Below are 22,825 nucleotides of genomic sequence, written 5' to 3'. Positions count from 1 at the left end.
TGGTATAGCTGGGTCCTCTGGTAGAACTATGTCCAATTTCCAGAGAAACCGCCAAACTGATTTCCAGAGTGGTTGTACGAGTTTGCAATCCTACCAGCCAAATATGCTGTTAAGTTGCTAATATAGGATCTCTCCAATTTCTTTATGAAGGCATTCAGTGCTATGAATTTTCCTCTTTATACTGTTTCCATTGTGTACTATAAGTTTGAGTATGATGTGTCTTCATTTTCATTGAATTCTAGACAGTTTTGAATTTCTTCCCTCACCAAGTTATCATTAGTAGAGTTGTTCAGTTTCCATGAATATATGGGTTTTCTGTTGTTCAGTTGTTAAAATCCAGAATAGGTCTGCAGTGATCTGATAGAAGGCAAGGGGTCATTTCATTCTTTTTGTATTTGTTGAGGCTTATTTTGTGTACGATTATATGGTCAATTTTAGAGAAAGTTACATGAGGTGCTGAGAAGAAGGTATATTCTTTTGTTTTGGGGTAAAATGTTCTGTAGATATCTGTTAAATCCATTTGGTTCATAACATCTGTTAGTTTCATTGTGTCTGTTTTGTTTCATCTTGGTAGATTTTTTCCTTTGGTGAATATGAAGTATCCCTCCCTATCTTTTTAACCACTTTTGTTTGGTGTCAACATTATGGGATATTAGAATAGCCACTCCAGTTTGTTTCTTAGGAGAATTTAGTTGGAAAATATTTCTCAAGCCCTTTAATCTTGCAAACCAAATCCAAGAACAAATAAAAAACATCATTCACTGTGATGGAGTAGGCTTCATTTTAGGGATGCAGGAATGGTTCAATATATAAAACTCCATCAATGTAACCCACTATATAAACAAACTCAAAGAAATTAAAATCACATGATAATCTCATTAGATGCTGAAAAAACCCTTCAACAAGAACCAACACACCTTCATGTTAAAAGTCTTGGAGAGATCAGGAACTCAGGGCATGTTCATAAACATAATAAAAGCAATATACAGCCAACTACTAGACAACATCAAATAAAATGGAGAGAAATGAGGCAATTCCATTAAAATCAGCAACAAGACAAGGCTGCCCTCTCTCTCCCATCTATATTCAACATAGTACCTGACGCTCTAGCCAAAGCAATAAGGCAATTAAAGTAGATCAAAGGGATACAGATTAGAAAGGAAGAACTCAAAGTATTGCTATTCACAAATGTTATGATAGTATACATAATGACTGCCAAAATTTTGCCAGATAACTTCTACAGCTAATAAACAACTTCAGCAAAATAGCTGGATTTAAAATTCACTCAAAGTAATCAGAAATCCTGTATTATACAAATAATAAACAGGCTGAGAAAGAACTTAGGGAAACAACACCCTTCAAAATAGCCACAAATAATATAAAATATCTTGGTGTAACTCTAATCAAACAAGTGAAAGACTTTTATGACAAGAACTTTAAGTTCCTTTAAAAAAAAAAAAAGGAATCAAAGAATACCTCTGAAGATGAAAAGATCTTCCATGCTCATGGATCACTAGGATATACATAGTGAAAATAGCCATCTTACCAAAAGCAATCTACACATTCAATGCAAGTCTCATCAAAATTCCAATACAATTTTTTTATAGACATTTAAAGAGAAATTCTCCACTTCATATGGAAAAAAATTCCAGGATAGCCAAAATAATTCTGAATAACAAAAGAACTTCTGGAGGAGTCACCATCCCTGACCTAAGGCTGTATACTACAGAACAATAGTGATTAAAATAAAAAAAAAACATGATATTGGTACAGAGGTAGACAAGTTGATCAATGGAATAGAATCAAAGACCCAGGAATAAACCTGACACATTGATTGTTGACAAAGAAGCCAAAAGCATACAGTGGAAAAAAAGAAACATCTTCAAAAAATGGTGCTGATTTAACTGGCAATTTGTATGTAGAAGAATGCAATTTGTTTCAGATTTATCATGCTGCACAAAGCTCAAGTCCAAGTGGATCAAGGACCTCAACATAAAATCAGATCTACTGAATCTAATAGAAGAGAAAGTGGGAAATAACCTTGAACATGTTGGCACAGGAGAAAACTTCCTGAACAGAACACTAATGGCTCTGGCTTTAAGATTAACAATTGATAAATTAGAAAAAAAATTGATAAATGGGACTTCTTGGAAGCTGAAAAGCTTTTGTAAGGAAATGGACACTGTCAATAGGACAAATGGCAGCCTACAGATTGGGAAAAGATCTTCACTACCCCTACAACTGATAGAGGGCTAATATCTAAAATACATAAACGACTCAAGACGCCAGGCAGTGGTGGTACACACCTTTAATCCCAGCACTTGTGAGGCTGAGGCAGGTGGATTTCTGAGTTCAAGACCAGCCTGGTCTACAGAGTTATTTCCAGGACAGTCACAGCTATACAGAGAAACCCTGTCTTGAAAAACCAAAAGGAAAAAAAAACTCAAGAAATTAGACTCCAGAAATTAAGTAACTCGATTAAAAAATGAGGTAGAGAGCTAAAAGAATTCTCAACAGAGGAATCTTGAATGGCCAAGAGGTACTTAAAGAAATGTTCAACATCCTTCGTCATCAGGAAACTTCAAATCAGAACAGTTTTGATGTTCTACCTTATAACAGTCAGAGTGGCTGTTTAAAAACTCAAGTGATAGCACATGTTTGTAAGGATGTGGAGTAAGGGGAACACTCTCCCATTGATGGTGGGATTGCAATCTTGTAGAACCACTCTGGAAATCAATCTGTTGGTTCCTCAGAAAATTCGAAATGTATCTACCAAAAGAACCAGCTACACCACTCATGGGCTTATACCCAAAAGATGTTTCACTGTATCCCAAGGACACTTGTTCCAGTATGTTCATATCACCTTGATTTGTAATAGCCAAAAAGTGGAAACAACCAAGATGTTTCTTAAAATAAGAATGGATACAAAAATATGTTACATTTCCACAATGGAATATTAATCAGATATTAAAAACAAAGATATCATGAATTTTGCAGATAAATGGATAGAACTAGAAAATATCATCCTGAGTGATGTAACCCAATCCCAAAAGGACATACATGGTATGTACTCACTGATAAGTAGATATTAATCAAAAAGTTCAGAATAGCCATGATATACCACACAGATTCAAAGAAGTTAGAAAAGGAAGATCCAAGTGAGGATGCTTGAATCCTACTCAGAACAATAGAAAGAAGAAAAAAATCACAATTATCATATAGGATGCAGAGGAAAGGAAGGACCTGGGTAGGATATGAGAGGTGAGGGGTAAAAGGAATATAATCAGATATGGAGAAGAGAGGCCCAGAGGCCCAAGAGAATGGATGACAGAAAAAAAATGTACCGATGAAATCTCAATAATATGATTATCTGAATAAAGTGGCAATACTATTTGATATGCCAACATAGAGCAGAACTTCAAATGGTCCTACCCTTAGATAAAGAGTTAGCTACAGTGCTTGATGGCTGCTCCAAGAGAAAATTCAGTCCCCTTTAGTTGCAGGAACCTACTTTTCTAAACCCAATTGTTCAGCCCTGAACAATGTATATTTGAGCAAAACTAAATGTACTTGATAAGTTTTATATCCATGTATACAGAGAAAGAGGGGTACAGATACAGAAGCAGAGACAGAGAGAGACAGACAGACAGACACACAGATATATAGACAGATTGATAGATGGTAGATAGGTAGATAGATAGATAGATAGATAGATAGATAGATAGATAGATAGATAGATGATAGATACTGTGTTTATGTGCACACACACAACAATGATAATTGAAGAAGAGACCTTAAATTGTGGATTTGAACATAAGATGAGTTTGTGGGGCAGGGACAGGTGTGATGTATTCATGAATGAAGTTCTCAAAATATTAAATTAAAAAATCAAAAGTAGTATACAGCAAGAGAATAACCAACATCAAATTAAATGAGGAGAAAATTCAAACAATTTCACCAAAATCAGGGACAAGACAAGGCTGTCAACTCTTTCCCTATCTAGATAACATAATACTTGGAGATCTAGCTATATCCATAACACAACTAAAGGAGATACAAATTGGAAAGGAAGAAGTCAAAGTATTGCTATATAGAGATGTTATATTAGTATACATAAGTGACACCAAAAATTCTATTAGAGAACTTCTACAGCTGAAAAACACCTTCAGCACGGTGGTTGGATACATAATTAACTCAAAAAATCAATAGCCTTCCTTATAAAAATGATAAGTTGGTTGAATAAGATAATATAAAAATACCTTGGTGTAACTAATGTAACAGGTGAAAGACCTACATGATAAGAAGTTCAAGTGTCTGAGGAAAAAAATTGAGGATGATATCAGAAGATGGGAAGATTACCCATGCTAACTGATTGCTAGGATTACAAGAGAATGTCAGCATATAGAATGGAAAAAGATCTATACCAACCCTACATCTAACAGAGGACTAATATCCAAAGTATGTAAAGAACTCAAGTAATTAGACACCAAGAAACCAAATAACCCAATTGAAAAATCGGTCACAGAGATAAACAGAGAATTCTCAACAGAGGAATCTCTAATGGCCTAGAAGTAATGTTCAATGTGCTTAGTCATCAGGAGTATGAAAATAAATCAAAACTGCTTTGAGATTTTATTTTACATCCATGAGAATGGCTAAGATAAAAAATTCAATTGCCAGCACAGGGCAGGAAAGATGTGGAACAAGGGGAACATTCTCCCATTGTGAATGGTAATGAAAATTCATAAAACCACTTTGAAAATCAATTTGTCAGTTTCTCAGAAAATTAAGAATAGTTCTACTTCAGGACCCACCTACAGCACTCCTGAACATATATCCAAAAATGTGTCCTACTATACCACAAAGACACTTGTTCAACTATGCTCATAGTAGCCTTATTCAAAATAGCTAGATGGATAAAGAAATGTGGTACACCTATACAATGGAATACTATTCAGCTATTAAAAACAGCATCATAAAATTTGCAGGCAAATGAATGGAAATAGAAATTATCATGTAGAGTAACCCAGACCTAGAAAGTCACTATGTAATGTATGTATGTAATCACTTAAATGTGGATATTACCAATAAAATACAGGATCACCATACTACAATCCGTGAACCCAAGGAAACTAAGTAATAAGTAAGGAGTGTCCAAGGTAGGATGCATGAATCTCACTTAGAAGGAAACCCGAATGGTAAATGGAGCTGGATGTAGAGAGGGAAGTACATGGAAGAGGGGAGCAAGGTTGAGGATCAGGTACAGGAGAGAAGGTTGGGAATGAGAATGGAAATCAGTCTGGTGCATCCATGGTGAATAGCTGGAGTTCTGGGTTACGGGAAGATATTTGAAGTTTATAGGGGGTGACTCTATCTGAGACTCCTACCAAAGACTAAAGTGGCTACCTCCTGTAGCCAGGCAGGATCCCCAGAGGAGGGAGGGGGACATCAATGCAACCATAAAACTTTCTAAGCCCCATTGGTCCTCAGCTCCAATGGAGCTGAGGGGTTTGCAGCCCCTTAGGACGAACAACAATATGAACTAACTAGTACCCTCAGAGCTCCCAGGGTCTCAACCACCAACCAAGGACTGCACATGGAGGGGTCTGATTGTTCTGGCAGCATGTGTATAGTAGAGGATTGCAAATTCGATCATCAATAGGAGGAGAGGACCTCGACCCTGTGAAGGTTCTGTGCCCCACTGTAGGGGAATGCCAGGGCCAATAAGTGGGAGAGGGTGGGGTGGCAGGCATGGGGAGGGGGGAGGCAACAGGGGTTTGTTCTTGTTGTTTTTGTTTGTTTGTTTGTTTTTTGGAGGGGAAACTGGGAAAGGAGAAATTTACATGTAAATAAAGAAAATATCTAATTAAAAAAAAAGAAGTTAAAAAAAATCCTTTCTAAGCCAAATTTGTCATGTCTGCAAGATACAAAGGGATAAAGATGGAGCAGAAACTGAGGGAACAACTAACCAATGACTACCCCAACTTAAGACCCATTCTGTGTGAGAGAGCTAACACAATATTATTAATAATACTCAGCCTGGCAGTGGTGGCGCATGCCTTTAATCCCAGCACTTGGGAGGCAGAGGCAGGCAGATTTCTGAGTTCGAAGCCAGCCTGGTCTACAAAGTGAAGTCCAGGACAGCCAGGGCTACACAGAGAAACCCTGTCTCAAAATAATATTAATATTAATAACAATAATAATAATAATAATAATAATAATACTCTGCTATTCTTGCTGACAGGAAACTGGCAAAACTGTCTCCTGAGAGGCTTAATCCAGCAGTAGATAGAAATATAAGCAGAGACCCACAACCATACCGTAGGCAGAGCTCAGGGAGTCTTGTAGAAGTATGGCAGATATAATTAAGCAAACTGGAGGGGTCAAGGAAGACTTATACCACAGGAAGACTTACACCATCTACTAACTTGAGTTAGGTGGGGAAGCTTGCAGAGATTGAACTACCATCCAAAGAGCATGCAGGGACTAGAACTAGCCCATCAACCCATATATAGTAGCAGATGTGCAGCTTGGTCTGCAGATGAAGTCCCCTAACAATTGGAGCAGGGGCTTTCCTGTCTCTGGCTCTGTTGCCTGCCATTCTATCACTTCCCACTCACTGGGTTGTCTGGCTGGGACTCAGTGTTACTGAATATGCTTAGTCCTGCCAGAACTAGATGTCCCAGGACAGGGTGGTTACCAGGGGGTGGGGAGAGAAAAAAAGGGAAAGAATAATGGGAAGAAGAATTTGTAAGGGTGGGACTGCAAGAAACGGGAGAGAAGGCTGTGACTGGGATATAAAGTGAGTACATAAGTAAGTTATTGAAAAAATTAAAAAAACCTCCCACAGTATTTTATTTCACATAGTTTCTAAATTTACCTACACAGTTTATAATTCATTATGTGGTTGAACCCATGTTTCTTCTGCCATCTCAATTCTCTTGCATACCTAGACATAAACAGTAATTGAAATATAGATCTCATTCACCTATTTATTGATCCCTCTTGTTATTTCTGTCATTCCTATCCTGTCAGGAAGTTTCTGATCCTCCAAATTTGGGCTTGAAGGCTCATCAGAAGTTTACATAACATCCTCAGATGTCATTAATATAGTTCTTTGTGTTCTAGACTGTAAGCCATTTAGATGAGAATAGACACATTCATTCTTTGCTTCACTTTTTGCTTCTTCCATAATATATGGAATCCAGCTGATGCTTAATGAATATTCCCTAGATTTAGAGATTGAATAATCAAATATGAAAAATACAAGTAAGTCAGTGAACTCATTCTTCCAAGAAAAATAAAAAATATTCTTAGTACTTTCTACTTGTTAAAGCTCAGAATAAACATTTATTTTTTAAAAACCTGAACAACAAAAAATGATAGCAGAACAATATTTCTAGCCAATTAAAATGTGAGCATTATGGCTAAAGTCTGCTTCTTGTATTTGATATCACTTTGCATCAGATATTTGTTCCAATACATTTTCATGCAGACTTAAATCTTGTTATGTTATGAATAAACTACAGATGCTCCTTTATTTACAAAGTACAGTTTTGTGTGACAATACTTTTTACAAAACTTTAAAGGTTTTCCACAGGACCAATTCCTCCCCTAATATTAGAAGGATATAATGACCCCAAGCTGGCATTTTATTCTTAAACAATGAATGAGATGGGGTGATGGTGAAGTTGTTTCCATATATATCATCGTGTAAGTCGTATAACTCATGGTACTTCTCACAAGACAAGAGCAGAAGTCAGGAATTTAAATTACCAGGGAACATTTTAGTTTGTCTTGTGACATTAAGTACACACCTAGTTTTCCTCTTTATGCTAGTGTGGATCTACAAAACTGTGTGCTAGGCAAAGAGCTTGAAGCTTCATTTTAGAGAGAAAAATGATGAGTTACTGCCTGGCCTCATTACAAAACGGCTGTTTCAACCTTGACTGTGGCCTTTTATTTGAATGTATTACCATATGTTCTCAAATTGCTGTGTGAAGACAAATTGTTCCATAGTCTCCTATTAATATTTTGCCTGGGAATAATGTTCACTTTTATTTGTCTAAAGTGTTCCAAATTACCAAGTGATTTTTTTTAAATAGCAGTTTTATTTCCCATGTAGAGCTTGCTATTTCAGGTCTGAGTCATACAGTTGAAATCATGAAAGAATCATGAATTGAATTATGCTGTGTACTAAGAGATAGATGACAACTGTCACTTCTCAGCTGAAGGGTCTGGGACTTTAATCCAGGAAGTTGGTTTAATTGTGATATTTCTTTCTTCTTTCTATTATTCCACTGTTCATACTCAGCTCATTAGTCTTAAAATAACAGAATATAATGATCTTTTAGGGAATTTAAACCCATGGACAATACTCATTTCAGAGATGCTGGAAAGGATAACATATGTCCCAATAAAACCTTTAATATTTATTATTAGTTTCAAATCTTCCTTTATTTTACTCAAGTACAGAATTAGTTTTACTCCCAATTCCATGGGTACAGAGGAATTGAATTGAAGGCTATCATTTTTTTCATCACCATCATCCTCTTCCTCCTCTTTTTCCCTTCCTCCTTGTGCAAACATACTTGTTATGTTCCATGGTGCTCTGGTCCTAAAAGCAGAATCCAGTCATATCTAGTAGATGTAGTCTGGCAAACACAATGCACAAGCTATTCTGTAAGAGCATTTGATTGATAACATTTATAAAAGTCCTTGCACATGTCCACATGATGTGCTGCAATACTCTCTTAGTAATATCAACCAGGGAACACATTTAGATTGAAATGGTTCAACCATTCATTTCTCTGTATTAATGGAAGAATGCTAAAAATTCTGTATCCTCGTGATCTTGCTATGTCTTTTCTTAATGAAAATAAAATTTGATTGTTATTTTTCCATTTCCTCTTGAAGACAGAAAGGCATAGAGATTAAAGTATGAAGGATAGCAGGAGACCCCAACAGATAGAGAGAAAGAATAAGCACTCATGTTCTATAGCACAGCAGGGATCCTTCAGTTTATAATAGCTAATTACTAGATTTTTATGAATAACTTGTAGAGAGGAACCCAACAACCCAAAACATAAAGTAATTCAAAAGACATGGAATCACCAATCATTAATTTATTAATTCATCAGTTCATCCTGTGTGTAAGCACCAAAATATCATATTGTGTTTCATAATTAAATGTAATTGTTACCATTCAATAAAATGTTAAGACAGGAATGTTAATGGCACAAAATTAGTCACTGTGATTTATGTAGATTATCAAATTATCATGTTATACTCCCATAGGTATATGCAATTAAATAATAAAAAAATTTTCAAAAAGGTGAAGTTTGAAAACAAATTTCCTACAATATGAACCTAGCTGCCATTACTTTATAGCTAAGTTATCATAAATTTTCCCATGATAGGAAAAAATGTTGCTTGCTTCTATGTGGAAATATGATGATCATATGACAATTTTACATAAAGCACATGGTTTTGTATCTACTTCATATCTTCATACTCAGTAGGTGCTTTGTCATGATGATTGTACAATAGTTAGGGACTTTGAATCATAAACACAAGTGTGAATACTAGAATACATGTTTATTTTTCTCTCCTACAGGAAAAAGATATATACATGGAATTCTGTATAGATTCCAGCTTAGAGATGTGTATGATTTACCTAAGATCAGATACTAATAATTGAGTGTTCTTAGATTGAAGCCATGATCTGTCTGACTACACATGTACTTCATTGGTTTGCCAATTTAGCCTATAATCCTTTCAAACTTGGGACCTGAGTGAATTCTTTCATAATAAATTAAAGAAGACTGATTATAGATCTCTGCCCAACATCTTGGCATATTTTCTTACAGTGATGAATTTTATGGTTAAATGATAGTCATGGGACCTTCAGGTAGACTTCATTTGTGTTTCCTCAGATGGAAAATGGATATCACAACACTAATTGCTCTTTTATAGAGTTTCTATTTTGACTTAATAAGTTACTAAGCTGAAATGGACTATATCTTTATTGTGTGGTAACAAACACTGTATGACTTAATCTATTTCTACTAATGATAAAATGCTATCATTGTTAGCTGGATCTGTAAGCACTAAGGAAATGCTTAGGAAATGGCAGAGAAGCCATTTAAGAAACGACAAGTTTCCTCATGACTTTGGTTCTATGATTCCATGATAACCTTTGGGGGCAAAATTCTTTCTTTCAGTCTGCTATGTTTAACATGCTGCTCTCTGATTCTTGTGGTTTCATTTTATTTGATCGACTTCCACAATCCTCATTTACTTTAAACCTAGGTAGATGTGGAAGTGATAACCAGTGTTTCCCCTTTTCATCATCAAAATCAATCTTGCTCAAAGAGTGATTCCCATACTCTAATAATACATCTTCTATGGTTCCTTAAAAATGTCAAACAACGCCTCTAGTGGATAAGTGGATAAATGGATAAGAAGTGACTTTATCTTTATTTATATACATTTAAGAAATGGAACTGGGAGTAAATGATGAATTGGGTGACTGGTCCTGACTGCTGGATTCATAAAGAGACATTTAAAGTTATAGTATAAGTTGATGATGAAAGTGCTGTTAATATTAATCCCAATTTAGCCTTTTTATTTTAAAAGCATTGTGTGGAGATAAACAGCATTCTGACTTGCAACACTGTGTGAAACTGAACTGTGAACAAAAAGATAAGGCTTTGTTCAAGGACTTTAGCTACATTGACCATCCTCAAAGTCAGCTTTTGAAACCATGCTTAGGAAACATTGAATCTTGCAAGCACAAAAAAACACATAGTTCTCCTAGACATATTAAACCCAATATGTGGTAAATAGTTCATGAAATTATGAATGATCTTAAAAGAAAATAATTAAATAAAACATCATGCCTAACTTGTCTACAAAGTAATATTATCTGCTATTCCAACAGGTTGAATAAAAGTATACCTGCACATTTGTTTGGGGATGATAAGTTCATATAAAATATTTATATGACTATTTCCATATGAAATACTCTTTGACTAGTAAACTTAATATTTCTCTATTTTGTCAAAAATGTGTAATTTAGGCTAACCTATAAGCCCATCTTTAGATGTTGTAAGCAGTAGATATTTATTTTTGTTCACTTTACTTTATCATTTATAAAAGAGAGAAAATAGCATTTACTTAATGAAAATCTGAGAAGTGGTTTGTTTTGTATATCATTATGAGTGGTACTTTGCATAAGATTAGTATTTAAACAAGTGCACTATGAGCAAAAATATTGCTCTTCAGAATATAGGTAAATTTCAACCAGTAACATGAAGGCATAAGTAGAGATATGATTGGCCTCCATGAGCAAGGGAAACCCTAGCAATCTACCTTCTGGCTTCATCAACAACATCAGTTTTCTGTTGCCTGCATTTTATAGTCAGCTAAATTTTATAAGAGAACCACAGGCTTCATATACAGCATCAGTTGTTTCTTGTCTTTGTTTCATAATCAGCTGTACTTTATAAGAGAACCACACCATTGGCACTTTGGTCCCCAGCATGCTGGCTCTTGTAGGAGACAACACTTGCTAAGATCTATGCTTGCTGGAGTCCATTATGTAAAATATGTGACTTACAGATTTTATTTTCCAGAAATATCTCATTAATGTAACACTCTATGATCAAACCTCCTTTAAAAGCAGCAATATTCTTCAGATTTCCTCTTCCCTCCTTTTCTTCCTTTTGGTTTTCTTTCTTCTTTCTTTCTTCCTTCCTTTTTTCCTTCCTTCATGCCTTCCTTCCTTCCCCTTCTTCCTTCCTTCTTTTTTCTCACTATTTTTCTTCGTCTTCCCATCCCTTTCTTTTTGTCACATGTGTTGTTACTTTTGAAGAAGAATGCTATGAATTTCAAAGCCTTAAGGAAAGGAATTCTCCCAACATTCAAGAAAGTTTCCAAGTAATTCATTGGAAGCAAGAATCATTTTCCATTTGAATGTAGAGATAGCAATGCAACCAGTAAATATCTTGCCTTAAGCCTTGTGAGATTCTCCTTAGATGATTCATCTAAACATGTCTGTCCTCCTTTTCTCTGGGAATTACGGGGTGATACAAGTATATCAATCTAACTCTCTAAAATTGTGGTGATTTATAATGTAATGATACAAAATCAGCATGCTTTTATTACCATCAGACTGAACAGTGTTCTAGAAATTTACTAAGTATATCACTGCAACTTTGGTTGCCACAAACTTGAGGCATGTTGGTTTCTAATGCATTAAGACTACTGAGGTTCTAGAAATTAAATAAAACATGGAATGAGGAACAAAAGAAAATTTTATGAATATGAGTCATATGAGTAATTCGGAAAAAAAAGAGTGTCAAAATTATGTGAATTTATGCTTTCTTCTAATATTAGTATACTTGTATGTAATTGTTAATTACTTTTAAATTTTCTCCTTTCTCTTTCAGTATAAGTTCTCAGTAATGCTTCATATCTCTTATCTCTATATCTGAATAATATGCTGGCAAAGCAAGATGTGAACTCAAAAGTATCAACCTATAGAGCACATTTTTGCTCCTTTTTAGGGCAACTCAAATGGCTACAGTCAAATGCCTTATACAGTCACTTTTTGTGTGAGAGAGAAGCATGCTAAGAAGTAGAGTCAGAAGATTGCTATTTTTATTGTGAATCTAAATTAGAGAAAAGAGTAGTAACTAAAGTTCATGAATTGACAAAGGACACCATGTTAATTTGTTCTATTAGTTTTACTACCTTTGCTGATGATTGCTTTTGACTGAGGATTCTAAAGAGATACAGAGAAAACAAGAAAGTTATTAATGATTTTCTAGGGCAGTTATAGAGATTAAGATATCTCATGACTTACTAGGCAAGAGACAGAGGCTTAGCAAAGTTTCAATTACAGCTCCAATCCATACCTGAAAAATGTGAAAACAAGAGGAGCTAATGGTATAGATCACTCTGTATAGACAAAGACCCAGGTTCCAGGAATATTGATATCCGAGAGTAGTAAAGGGCAATGATAACCTGAAAAAATTTTCCAAATAATTATTGTCTCTGAATCTTATTACTTCCACCTACTAACTTAGGACTAGTCCTGGAATCTTTAGCTTCCATACAATCTTATATAGGTTTAGCATGTTTTCAGGTTCTCAGATTTATTGCAGAATATTATCCCTTTGGAGATGAAGGGGTTTGCAACCGCATAGGAAGAACAACAGTATTAACCAACCAGATCCCCTCCAGAGCTCCCAGGGACTAAACCACCAACCAAAGAGTAAACATGGAGGGACCCATGGCTCCAGCTGCTTAAGTAGTAGAGGATTGCCTTATATGGCATTAATGGGAGGGGAGACTCTTGGTCCTGTGGATACTTAATGCCCCAATGTAGGGGAATGCTAAGACCCTGAGGCAGGAGTGGGTGGGTGGATGGGTGGGTGGAGGAGCTCCCTCATAGAAGCAGGAGGAGGGAGAATGAGATAAAATATTTGCAGAAGGGAAACAGGGAAGAGGGATAAGATTTGAAATGTAAATAAATAAAATAACTAATAAAAAATCAAAAATGAAAGAGTATCTAGGCTTACTCCTTTACAAGTATTATATGTTAACCATGTCTTTGCTGCAAGTTGTAAATTATAATAAATATAATTATGGGATTTTTTTTCCATGTTAAAAAAATATTACCCCTTCCTTGTTCTTTCTGATCTCTGGATGGCTGTAGTCAACTCAGGTTTTCTAGCTCAAAACTCCTTGCCAAACGGACTGATTCAATCTGGCTTCTCTCTCTTGTGAATTACTCTACTTGGCCTCATACTAACTTTGGCAATCTCTTCTAATCTTTTGTCTCCTTCTCATTTTCTGGCTCCTTCTGTCTTCACCTGTATCTAGTTTATTCACTCTCTGTAACCTGTCTTTCTGCAGTTGCCCTGTCCTTGTAAAACTGTCTTCTTTACTCTCTGCACTGCTCCTCAAATAGCTTGTCTATCCTCTCTGGTCTCATGAGAGTTGAGCATATACTACTTTGTCAAATCTTTCTCTGACTTATCTCTTTATCTGTCACTCAACTAGACATCACTTTCAAAAACTGGTGCTTCCTCTACCAACTAAATTTATCTTCATTCTTTAGAATAAAGGTGTGTACTAAGGGTTTGTCTGTATTAAAGTCAGGGGATTAAAGGTGTATAAGGCTGAGTCACAAAAAAAACTAGAAATGGCCTTTTCCAGTAAATGACACAATGTCTAGGTTCATGGTGTGATCAAATATCCTGCAACAATGCCCCAGGGGAGAAACAAAGGCCAAGAGTGAAAGCTAAAACAGAAAGAGCTAGAAAGTTAAGAAGTGAGCAGCAAGTGGAAGAGAAGCCTGCGGTTTCATAGCATCCTTTCAGGAGGAGGAAAGCCTGCTTGATTTTTTTGTTTGTTTGTTTTATCCAGGCCCTCAGTGAATTGGACCATTACTGCTTCTACTAGTCGGAGAAGAATTTTACAATCGGGATATGGGTTAGAAGTATAATCTCTCTGGAAACCCCTCATGCATGTGCATGGAAACATGATTTTGTCAGCTACTTCATCAAGTTGAAGTATGAAATTAAGCATTCAACCCTTTAAGACTGAATTCTACTTTCTAGAATGCAGTGTACCATACATCCTTGGTTAGAACTCTATTTTGGGAAAATCATATGTGATTTGGATGAAAATGAAGCACAGGATGCTTTGAATGGCCAAGACTATCAGAAGATAGAGACTTCTACATCACCTCACCAGCTCTTCCTTTGGTTTTGGTGTTGGGCAGACATACCAGAGATTGGAGACACTGTTCCTAAGTCCAGCATTTAAGGTTTGAAGTAAGCACCTCTCCACTGCTCAGATGTGGCAATTCATTTCTTAACTTTCTCAAACATCTGTATAAGCCCTAACTCCTACATTTAAGCTATTTCCAGAATCTGTATGATGGTTTAGTATTTCCTAATGAAACACAGAGTGCAGGAAATAGCATGTTAGTATTGGTTTTTTTTTTTTTTTTTTTTTTTTTGGTTTTTTGAGACAGGGTCTCTCTGTATAGCCCTGGCTGTCCTGGAACTCACTCTGTAGACCAGGCTGGCCTCGAACTCAGAAATCCACCTGCCTCTGCCTCCCAAGTGCTGGGATTAAAGGCGTGCGCCACCACTGCCCAGCAGTATTGGTTTTTATTACTTGTAGATATCATGTCTTTGGCTTAATGTATCTTGACTTAAATCCATACTACAGACATCCATGCTTTACATAATAAGGCACAAGCCTATGTGCTAAAAGGCCCCTCCTTTGTATTAGAGGCCAAATAATTAAGGGAAGTCATGATTTGGCTTCCATGTGCCTCTTGACAAGATGATTTGTTGCTCATGGATATAATGGAATGTCATCGACAGAGAAAGCAGACACTTTGAATGACAGGTGAAGATTTTTCAAAGTGAAGCTTCTGGTCTGTGATAAATTATTTTGGAGCTCTAGAAAAGTTTGTGTTCATTTATTTTGTTCTAGACAAGTTGGCTCAATACAAGAGCTCAAAGCCAGAAAGCACATCTCCACCTGGTTCAATATGTCAAGGGCCCTTGGAAAGTCCTTATCTGGCAAGCCAAGGCCATCTGTATTTGCCAAAACACCATCCCTTCCACTTACTAATGGATGTTCTCAGTGAGTGGGTACTTGGATATCAAGATACTGTGATATCTGTGCCATTCAACTGGAAGAGAATGCCTTGAGCAAGTTAAAATTTTATATGAAAAAATTCTGTGGGCATTAGAATGTAGTCCTTCTGTGATATTACTAATTATCTTGTTACCATTTCTATTAGAATGGGAATGTAGCTTATTCCCACCTGATTCCCAATGTAGCCCTAAGAACACAGAATTCAAAGAGAAATCTATTTGAAATGTCATTATTGAAATTATGTCATGATTTTAAAAATTGAAAACAATGCTTTGCACTCAGAAAATATGAAGCAAGTCATATACAGCTGTTAAAAATGGGTAAAAACTGTTGTACCTACCCCACCTAAAGGGATAGAATCCTTTGCTAATATTGTTTAAAATGAAAGTGAGGAACCTCAAATTTTGAAATCATATGCTCAGTTTTGAATACTGCCTAATGTTAAAACAAATATGGTCTTAAAATTATAGTACATTCATAAATGTTTAGCAATTACAAATGTACAGATTACAAAGTAGTCAAAAATTAATCATTCATGCAAGTATCATTCAGAATAAAGTTATACAACTTTCCCTGCTCCCTTCTTCCCTTTCTCATCTACGTTATGAATTTCTCTTTAGCAGTAACTAATTTTCACTCCAAATAGTCTAAGTGAACTCAGTATAAACCAAGTCATAATCGTTTGTGTTCTGCTGTATATAGCTCTTCTGTTCAGTATTTTAAAGGATTTATTAATGTTGCTCTATTTTTTAATAGTTCCACTGTAATAGTTTCAGATGTAAATCTATTACACGCTATTTATCCATGTTACTGTTTATGGGCAGCTGGGCTGTGCTATTATAAATAAGGTCCCTGTCCTAAACTGTTATAAAATTTAGTGCCTGAATGCTGAGCATAGCTGAAAATTTGAAGCTGTATCTTTGCCAGTATGGTTTCATGGGAGAGCAAGATGTTCCTTTTCATTTTGAGTCACCCACCAAAAGTCAAATAACCTCTTTTAACAGGGCTTTCATGTTGCTTATTTTTGTCTGACAGCAAAACAACAGACATGATTCATCCATTTTATTAGCAGTTTTACAAATCTGGCCTCACAAAGAGAGAAAAGAATGAGCCTGTGCTTTTATTCATCAGGCAGACTTATCATTGATCCAAATTCTGTATTCATTAGTTATTTTATGTGTCTTTGTTTAATTTAACTGAGCTAATATAATGAGGATCCTGGCGTTAGTGGATTTCATTTCAGGAGACAGCCATGGAATTGACTGAGAGAGAGAGAGAGAGAGAGAGAGAGAGAGAGAGAGAGAGAGAGAGAGAGAGAGAGAGAAGCTATATGGAGCCAGAATGACATCTGTCAGCGTAGGAGGTAAAACCCAGTTTTGGGAGTCTGCTGGTTTTATAAGATGCATAAGCATCTTATAAGCCCCCTGGGGTATCCCATCTTTCTAGAGTCACACCTAAATGTTTATCTCCAACTGACCCTTTTTCTCTATGCTGCCATCTCAGTACAAAAGGAAATACCCACCTCCTGAAGGCAATCTCTTCTTTCCCTTCCTGCCAAACTTGTCAGTAGTATGCAGTACTAAGGTTAAAATCCCAGCAATAACTTGCAGTTCCCCATTGCAGGGTGACTGAAACCCTGGTCTGTCTAGTTAAGTGCATGCCTGCATAAGTAGCATGTTTCTTTTTTATATAATTCACACATGTTTGCTTATATTTTAAGATTGTTTTATATTTTTACAGAAGTGTGTCAGGTGTATTTATGTTAGAACTTACAATTTATTGAATATTATTGCCACACTCTGGTTTCTGGCCATGATGGAAGAAGCTGTGCTTGGCCAGTCTTTCTGCTCCTGACATCTAAAATTGTCAAAACCATGTTAAGGAACACAACATTTTAGGCACTGTATAACAAGAAGCACACAATAGTAATTTCTGTAAGAAAACATCTCTCAAACAGAGATCTCTTTGATCTCATCTTTCTTCCTACAGACAATTTCTGACTATTGTAGAGGTGGTAAGACACAGGCACTGTATGATGAGCTCACTAAGCAGTGACCATGGGGAACTGAGCTATAGTGCCAAAATGGGTGAGCTAGGCAAGATGAGCTGCACAGAGTCAAATTTGGAAGTTGGGAAATGCAAGGGTTCATGTTAATTACTTAACATGAACCCTTGCATGAAGTGACTTCTGTCATCTTACATGAAGAATGAACATAAAAGAGACAATGGTGCCCAATCAGAGCTGATCATATGCACACGGGGGTGAGGGAGGGGTTATAAAGAGTTGGTATGTGAAGTTGGGAGGGAGATGTGATGGGAGATACTATGGGCAGCTGGAGGGGGGGAAATGAAGGATGAATATGTTCAAGATACATTGTATTCACATATGAAGTTTTCAAATACTAAAGACAAATGGAAATTTAAAAAGGAAGAATAGGTGGAGAGAAATGTTATTGTATCTTGGCTATCTCAAAAGAGTAGACATTTTGAACATTCAAGATGACCCATTATAGCTTCAAGAAGACCACACAATGATCTAGAGTAGAGTCTGTCCTAGACGTATTCTATCACAAAGTCAGGTCTCAAGTAAGAAAAGGATGGTTACTACTAGGATTTGGCAATGGGTCTTGCTATAAGTAGTAACAAAATACATGCTCGAATTAGCATCTGCTGTAAATATCAGATTAATAGACTGCAAGTTTGCCAGGATTAGCCAATTAGACACTCTGTAGAATCCTCTACAGAGGATGTGTGTGTGTGTGTGTGTGTGTGTGTGTGTGTGTGTGTGTGTGTGTGTAAGTGAAGGCATGTTCATGTCATGTTGAGTATGTGGAGCTTACTACTTTCTGGAGTCAGTTCTTGCCTTCCCTTTCATATTGTTGAGTAAGAGTCTCCTTTGTTTTTTGCTAATGTGTTGTGTACTCCAGGCTAGTTAACCCCTGAGCTTCTAAACACCTCTGTTGTCTCTACTTCTTATCTCATCATAGGAGCTGAGATTACAGATGACTGCCATCTCACCAGACTGTGTTCTTTCAGAAACAAGTGTTGCATTTTTACATATTTCGTTTTCTGTGTGTTCACTTATGCATGTGAGCAGGTGAATAATGGCAATGGTAAAGACAAACTACGGCACACAAGTGGCCATCAGAGGACAAGTAGTAATTTGCGAAAGTTGGTTCTCTCTGTCTACCAAGTAGGTTTCTAGGATAAAGTGAGGCCATCAGGCTTGGTAGGAAATGCCTGTACCTGCTGAACCATCTTCCCATCAGATTGGTCTGTTTACATGGGTTTAAGGAATCCAAGCACAGGTTGTTAGTCTGGTGTAACAAATGCTTTTGCCTACTGAGCCGTCTCCCCAGCATTCAGCTTTATTACTTAAGAGTTAAGAGAAACTTAAAATGAATAGAAGAGTAGTCTTTACTTCAGCCCCCAGTATTAAAATAGTGTAATAAGGCTTGGGTAAAAACATTGATTTCTCATATCTTCAAAGGTGGATTAACACAGTAAAGTAGGCATTTCTCATTCGAAGACTGACAGTAAAGACTAATTGTAATACCCTTTATATTCCAAGGGTTCAGATTAGAGGCTGTTTTTTTCTTTTTTTCATAAGCCAAATTAAATTTGGGTTGAACAACAACATGATAGAAGAATCAAAAATCACTTTTAGTTGGATACTTGCAGGTAGGGATGTTGAATGCTATGAATAATTCTGGACACAAGGTATACAAGTGTGTGTCATCACTTAAAAGTTGCTATCAAGGCTGCTTGTACGCTTGTATGAAATGGAGAGACTGGGCAAAAGCAGGAAGCTTATTCCAATCATCTTACTTACTCAGAGCAGTATCTGTAAGTTCTTAGTTTTTTTATTAGCACTCCTTTCTTTCAGCAGTCTTAATTACATGCGTGCACACACACATACACACACACACACACAAACATGCACTCACGCACATGCACATACCCATGTATGTATGTATGTATGCATGAATGCATGTATGTATGTATGTATGTATGTATGTATGTATGTATATGAATGCTCTCAAAGGAAAGGAGGCAAGGGAACATGATTTTTGATTCATGAAACTTTCATCATTTCTGAGTTATCTCCTGGCCAGAGAGCAGTCTCTTATTCAGCTTTGATACAATACAAAATATCCACTATTTTAGCTTCAGAACAATGTACAACATTACCTTTTAGTGCTATCTTTTCCTATAAGGTGGTAAAGTCTCATAGAATCCATGGACTCTATTTTAGGGTTAAAATATCTATATCTATATCTTCAAACACTATAGCCTATAGCAATTGAGAGCTTTAAATATTTTCTCATAGCTTCTTGGCCTTTTGGCTAAGATCAGTATAAAGAATTTTCTCTTGAGTTTTCTTTTCATATATAGGGAAAGAAGTTACAATCTATCATTTCAAGATTTCATTACCTTCACTTTGGGCTAGAGTACTAGAATACAATCCAGTTTAAATATATGATACAAGGTAATATGATGATATTCATTACTACCCAGGAAATATAGCTGGTTACAATATTTATAGGTTTCTGGTGGTCCATTTAGTTCAATTCATATACATTAGACCAACAAAGTTAAAGAGAAGGTATCCCTCTGAAGGGACCAGCCTTAGTAATTTACAAGCCAATCCTTCCATTCAAGAAAGCCTGCTATTAGTTGGCATCAATATTTGCTAGACAGACTGACAATTGTCTAGTCCATCTGCATACATCTCCTTATTGACTAAGAATTATTTTCAATAACTCAACTAGAGTATTTCAGCTCATAATCTCTCCTGAGAGTTCTTCATCAATTCTACCATCTTTGGAATTTTATGAGACAATATTCCTGCTTTCTAAAGCATGAGACTATTATTGTAACCAATTTTTAACACAGAGAAGTGACTCAATTTGCAGCCTGTTCTGTACATTAACAATACCCACTTGCTGAAGTGGTACATCCATTAAATATGGAAAAATGGATTCATGTTTCTGATCAAGTCTCTGAATAACACACACTGTATGCCTAATCAATGTTTCCTGGGTCTTCTTTCTGAAAATCCTCTACTTTCAATCATGAAAACACTTACATCCAATAGTAGGAATTTCTTCCCACAAGTTTTATGTGATTCACTAGAGAGAGAACCTTGGAGATTTACCTCATCATGATATTTTATTATCATGATATCTTTCATTCAGTAAATGTTGCCTCCCACATCCCAGTTCAGCCTCCACTTTGGCAGCTTCGGCCTGAGGCAGTCACCTGGGGAATTAAGCCAATAGACCTTTGACAGACTATCAGCTTATCTCTGAAAGAAGTTCCAGGGAGAAGCTCACTCTGAGATAGAGCTACACCTACCTACAACAATGCCTACTGCCTGAGGACATCTGCAGACTTCCAAGCTGTTAGTGACCTTAGCTCGCTTGTGACTCCCTCCTGGCTCTTTCCTAACTTCTCAGTGTTTATGTTATACAAATATTTTATTTCTGGAGGTTTCAGTTCTTACCTGCCTATATAAGCTCAAAACACCCCCAAGTAAAGAGATGCCTTGATAGAACTCTACTTGGCGTCCTCCTCTTTGTTCTGACCATTTCATTTTGCAGGTCCTGTCTAACCTCCAGCTGAAGAGGCCCACAGACCCAAGTGAGACTGCGGGCCGGTTTCACTCAGAAAAAATTTTAAAGGGAGGATAATTTCATATATACTATCAGAGAGCTACGTTGGTTTTTACATATAATTGGAAGAAGTCCTAGAATAGAAAATAGGATAGTTGTCATAATTTGGCTCTATCTTCTGAATGATGCCAGTCCATAATAAGGCTAGTATAACTAACAAATTCAATTAGGTTGAACCAGTTGTCAATGAAGCCATTAAGAGACAGAGTAAGTGGCAAAACAAAGTAAGGCAATACTTTGAGTCAGCACAGATGATGTTTGTGAGAATAGCAGCTAGTGTTGTAGGGTACATACCTTTTGCCACATCATTCCCAAGGCCTTTATTTTAATGTGATCCTTTGAAAATCCTGTAAAATAGATTCTAAGAACAACACTTTATCTTCCCAAGATATCTACACAAGTAAATTGGTGGAGAGAATTTTCAGGCTGTGACCCAGGATCCTGCACTCTTGTGCTCTCCTTGCCATCCCCACCCTGCCCACTAAGTACCTGCTATGTAATGCCAACCATGGTTCCACATTCACTCAGCACTAACTGATTTGCCATGAATCTCTACAGTGAATCCTCATCAGGGATGAGTTAGCACTCAGCCCCAACTTTGCTCTTAACATGATTTTATGTAGCAGACATGGAAGGGATGATTTCTTTTGAATGTATACAGCCTGGAAGGCTAAACTGAAAAATAGTGGAGATAATGTCTGTCTTCAGTGGGTGACAGCAGAGGGCGGAGTTAGCTTTAAGAATGATATCTATACATGGGAACTGAGTGGATTGACTATCTTTACTGTACACTCCTGGAGTGCCACCTGCTTTATGAAAACTTTTGGGTTCAATTAGGTTGAACCAGTTAGGTTTACCCAACACCCAATGATTAATAATAAATAAATAAATAAATAAATAAATAAAATAGACCATAGATTTGAAAGACATCAAAGAGTGTATATGGGACAGTTTGGAGGATGGAAAGGAAAGAGGAAATTCTGTAACTCTATTATAATCTCAAACATAAAGGACAATTGTTACACTCTAAACACTTGGTAGTGCTATATCTCGGGAACAAAGGTTTTTTTTTTTAGTTAATTGTCTCTGCCAGAGTGGGAAAAGAAGAAGCATTTTGTTTTTAATTTAAAAGAAACTGTCTCTGGGGTCTTATAAGTCACGAAACCTGTCCTTAGTTAAAACTATAAAATTTAAGGAGAGAATCAGATGTGTGTGTGTTCTGTGCTAGAATGCATTTACCTGCTTAGGAGATCTCTTACAGTTTGTGAATTCAGTCTAGTGAAAATATTTTTAAAATACTTGTCACATTTACCAGAGTTTCTTTTGAAAAGCACTGGGAAAAAAAGAGACTTACATGAAAATGAACCGTATTCTAAAGTGTAAATCGTCCTCTTTGTCTCTTTTTCCCATCTCTTTGCAATCAGTATCAGCTCAGATAGGAGACACAGCTCAAGTCTGTTATG

General features: G+C 36.4%; 1 long non-coding RNA gene across 1 annotated transcript in view; it reads left to right on the top strand.

Moving 5' to 3' along the window:
* Window positions 1-22,825, top strand: part of LOC116087604 — an 84,914-nt gene that overhangs the window by 517 nt on the left and 61,572 nt on the right. Inside the window, exon 2 of the long non-coding RNA XR_004117507.1 lies at window positions 14,437-14,846. This is a non-coding gene — a long non-coding RNA (uncharacterized LOC116087604). The remainder of the gene's footprint in view (window positions 1-14,436; window positions 14,847-22,825) is intronic.

This window comes from Mastomys coucha, unplaced genomic scaffold (assembly GCF_008632895.1).
Source record: "Mastomys coucha isolate ucsf_1 unplaced genomic scaffold, UCSF_Mcou_1 pScaffold13, whole genome shotgun sequence".
NCBI lineage: Eukaryota > Metazoa > Chordata > Mammalia > Rodentia > Muridae > Mastomys > Mastomys coucha.
This window is presented reverse-complemented; position numbering and strand designations above follow the sequence as displayed.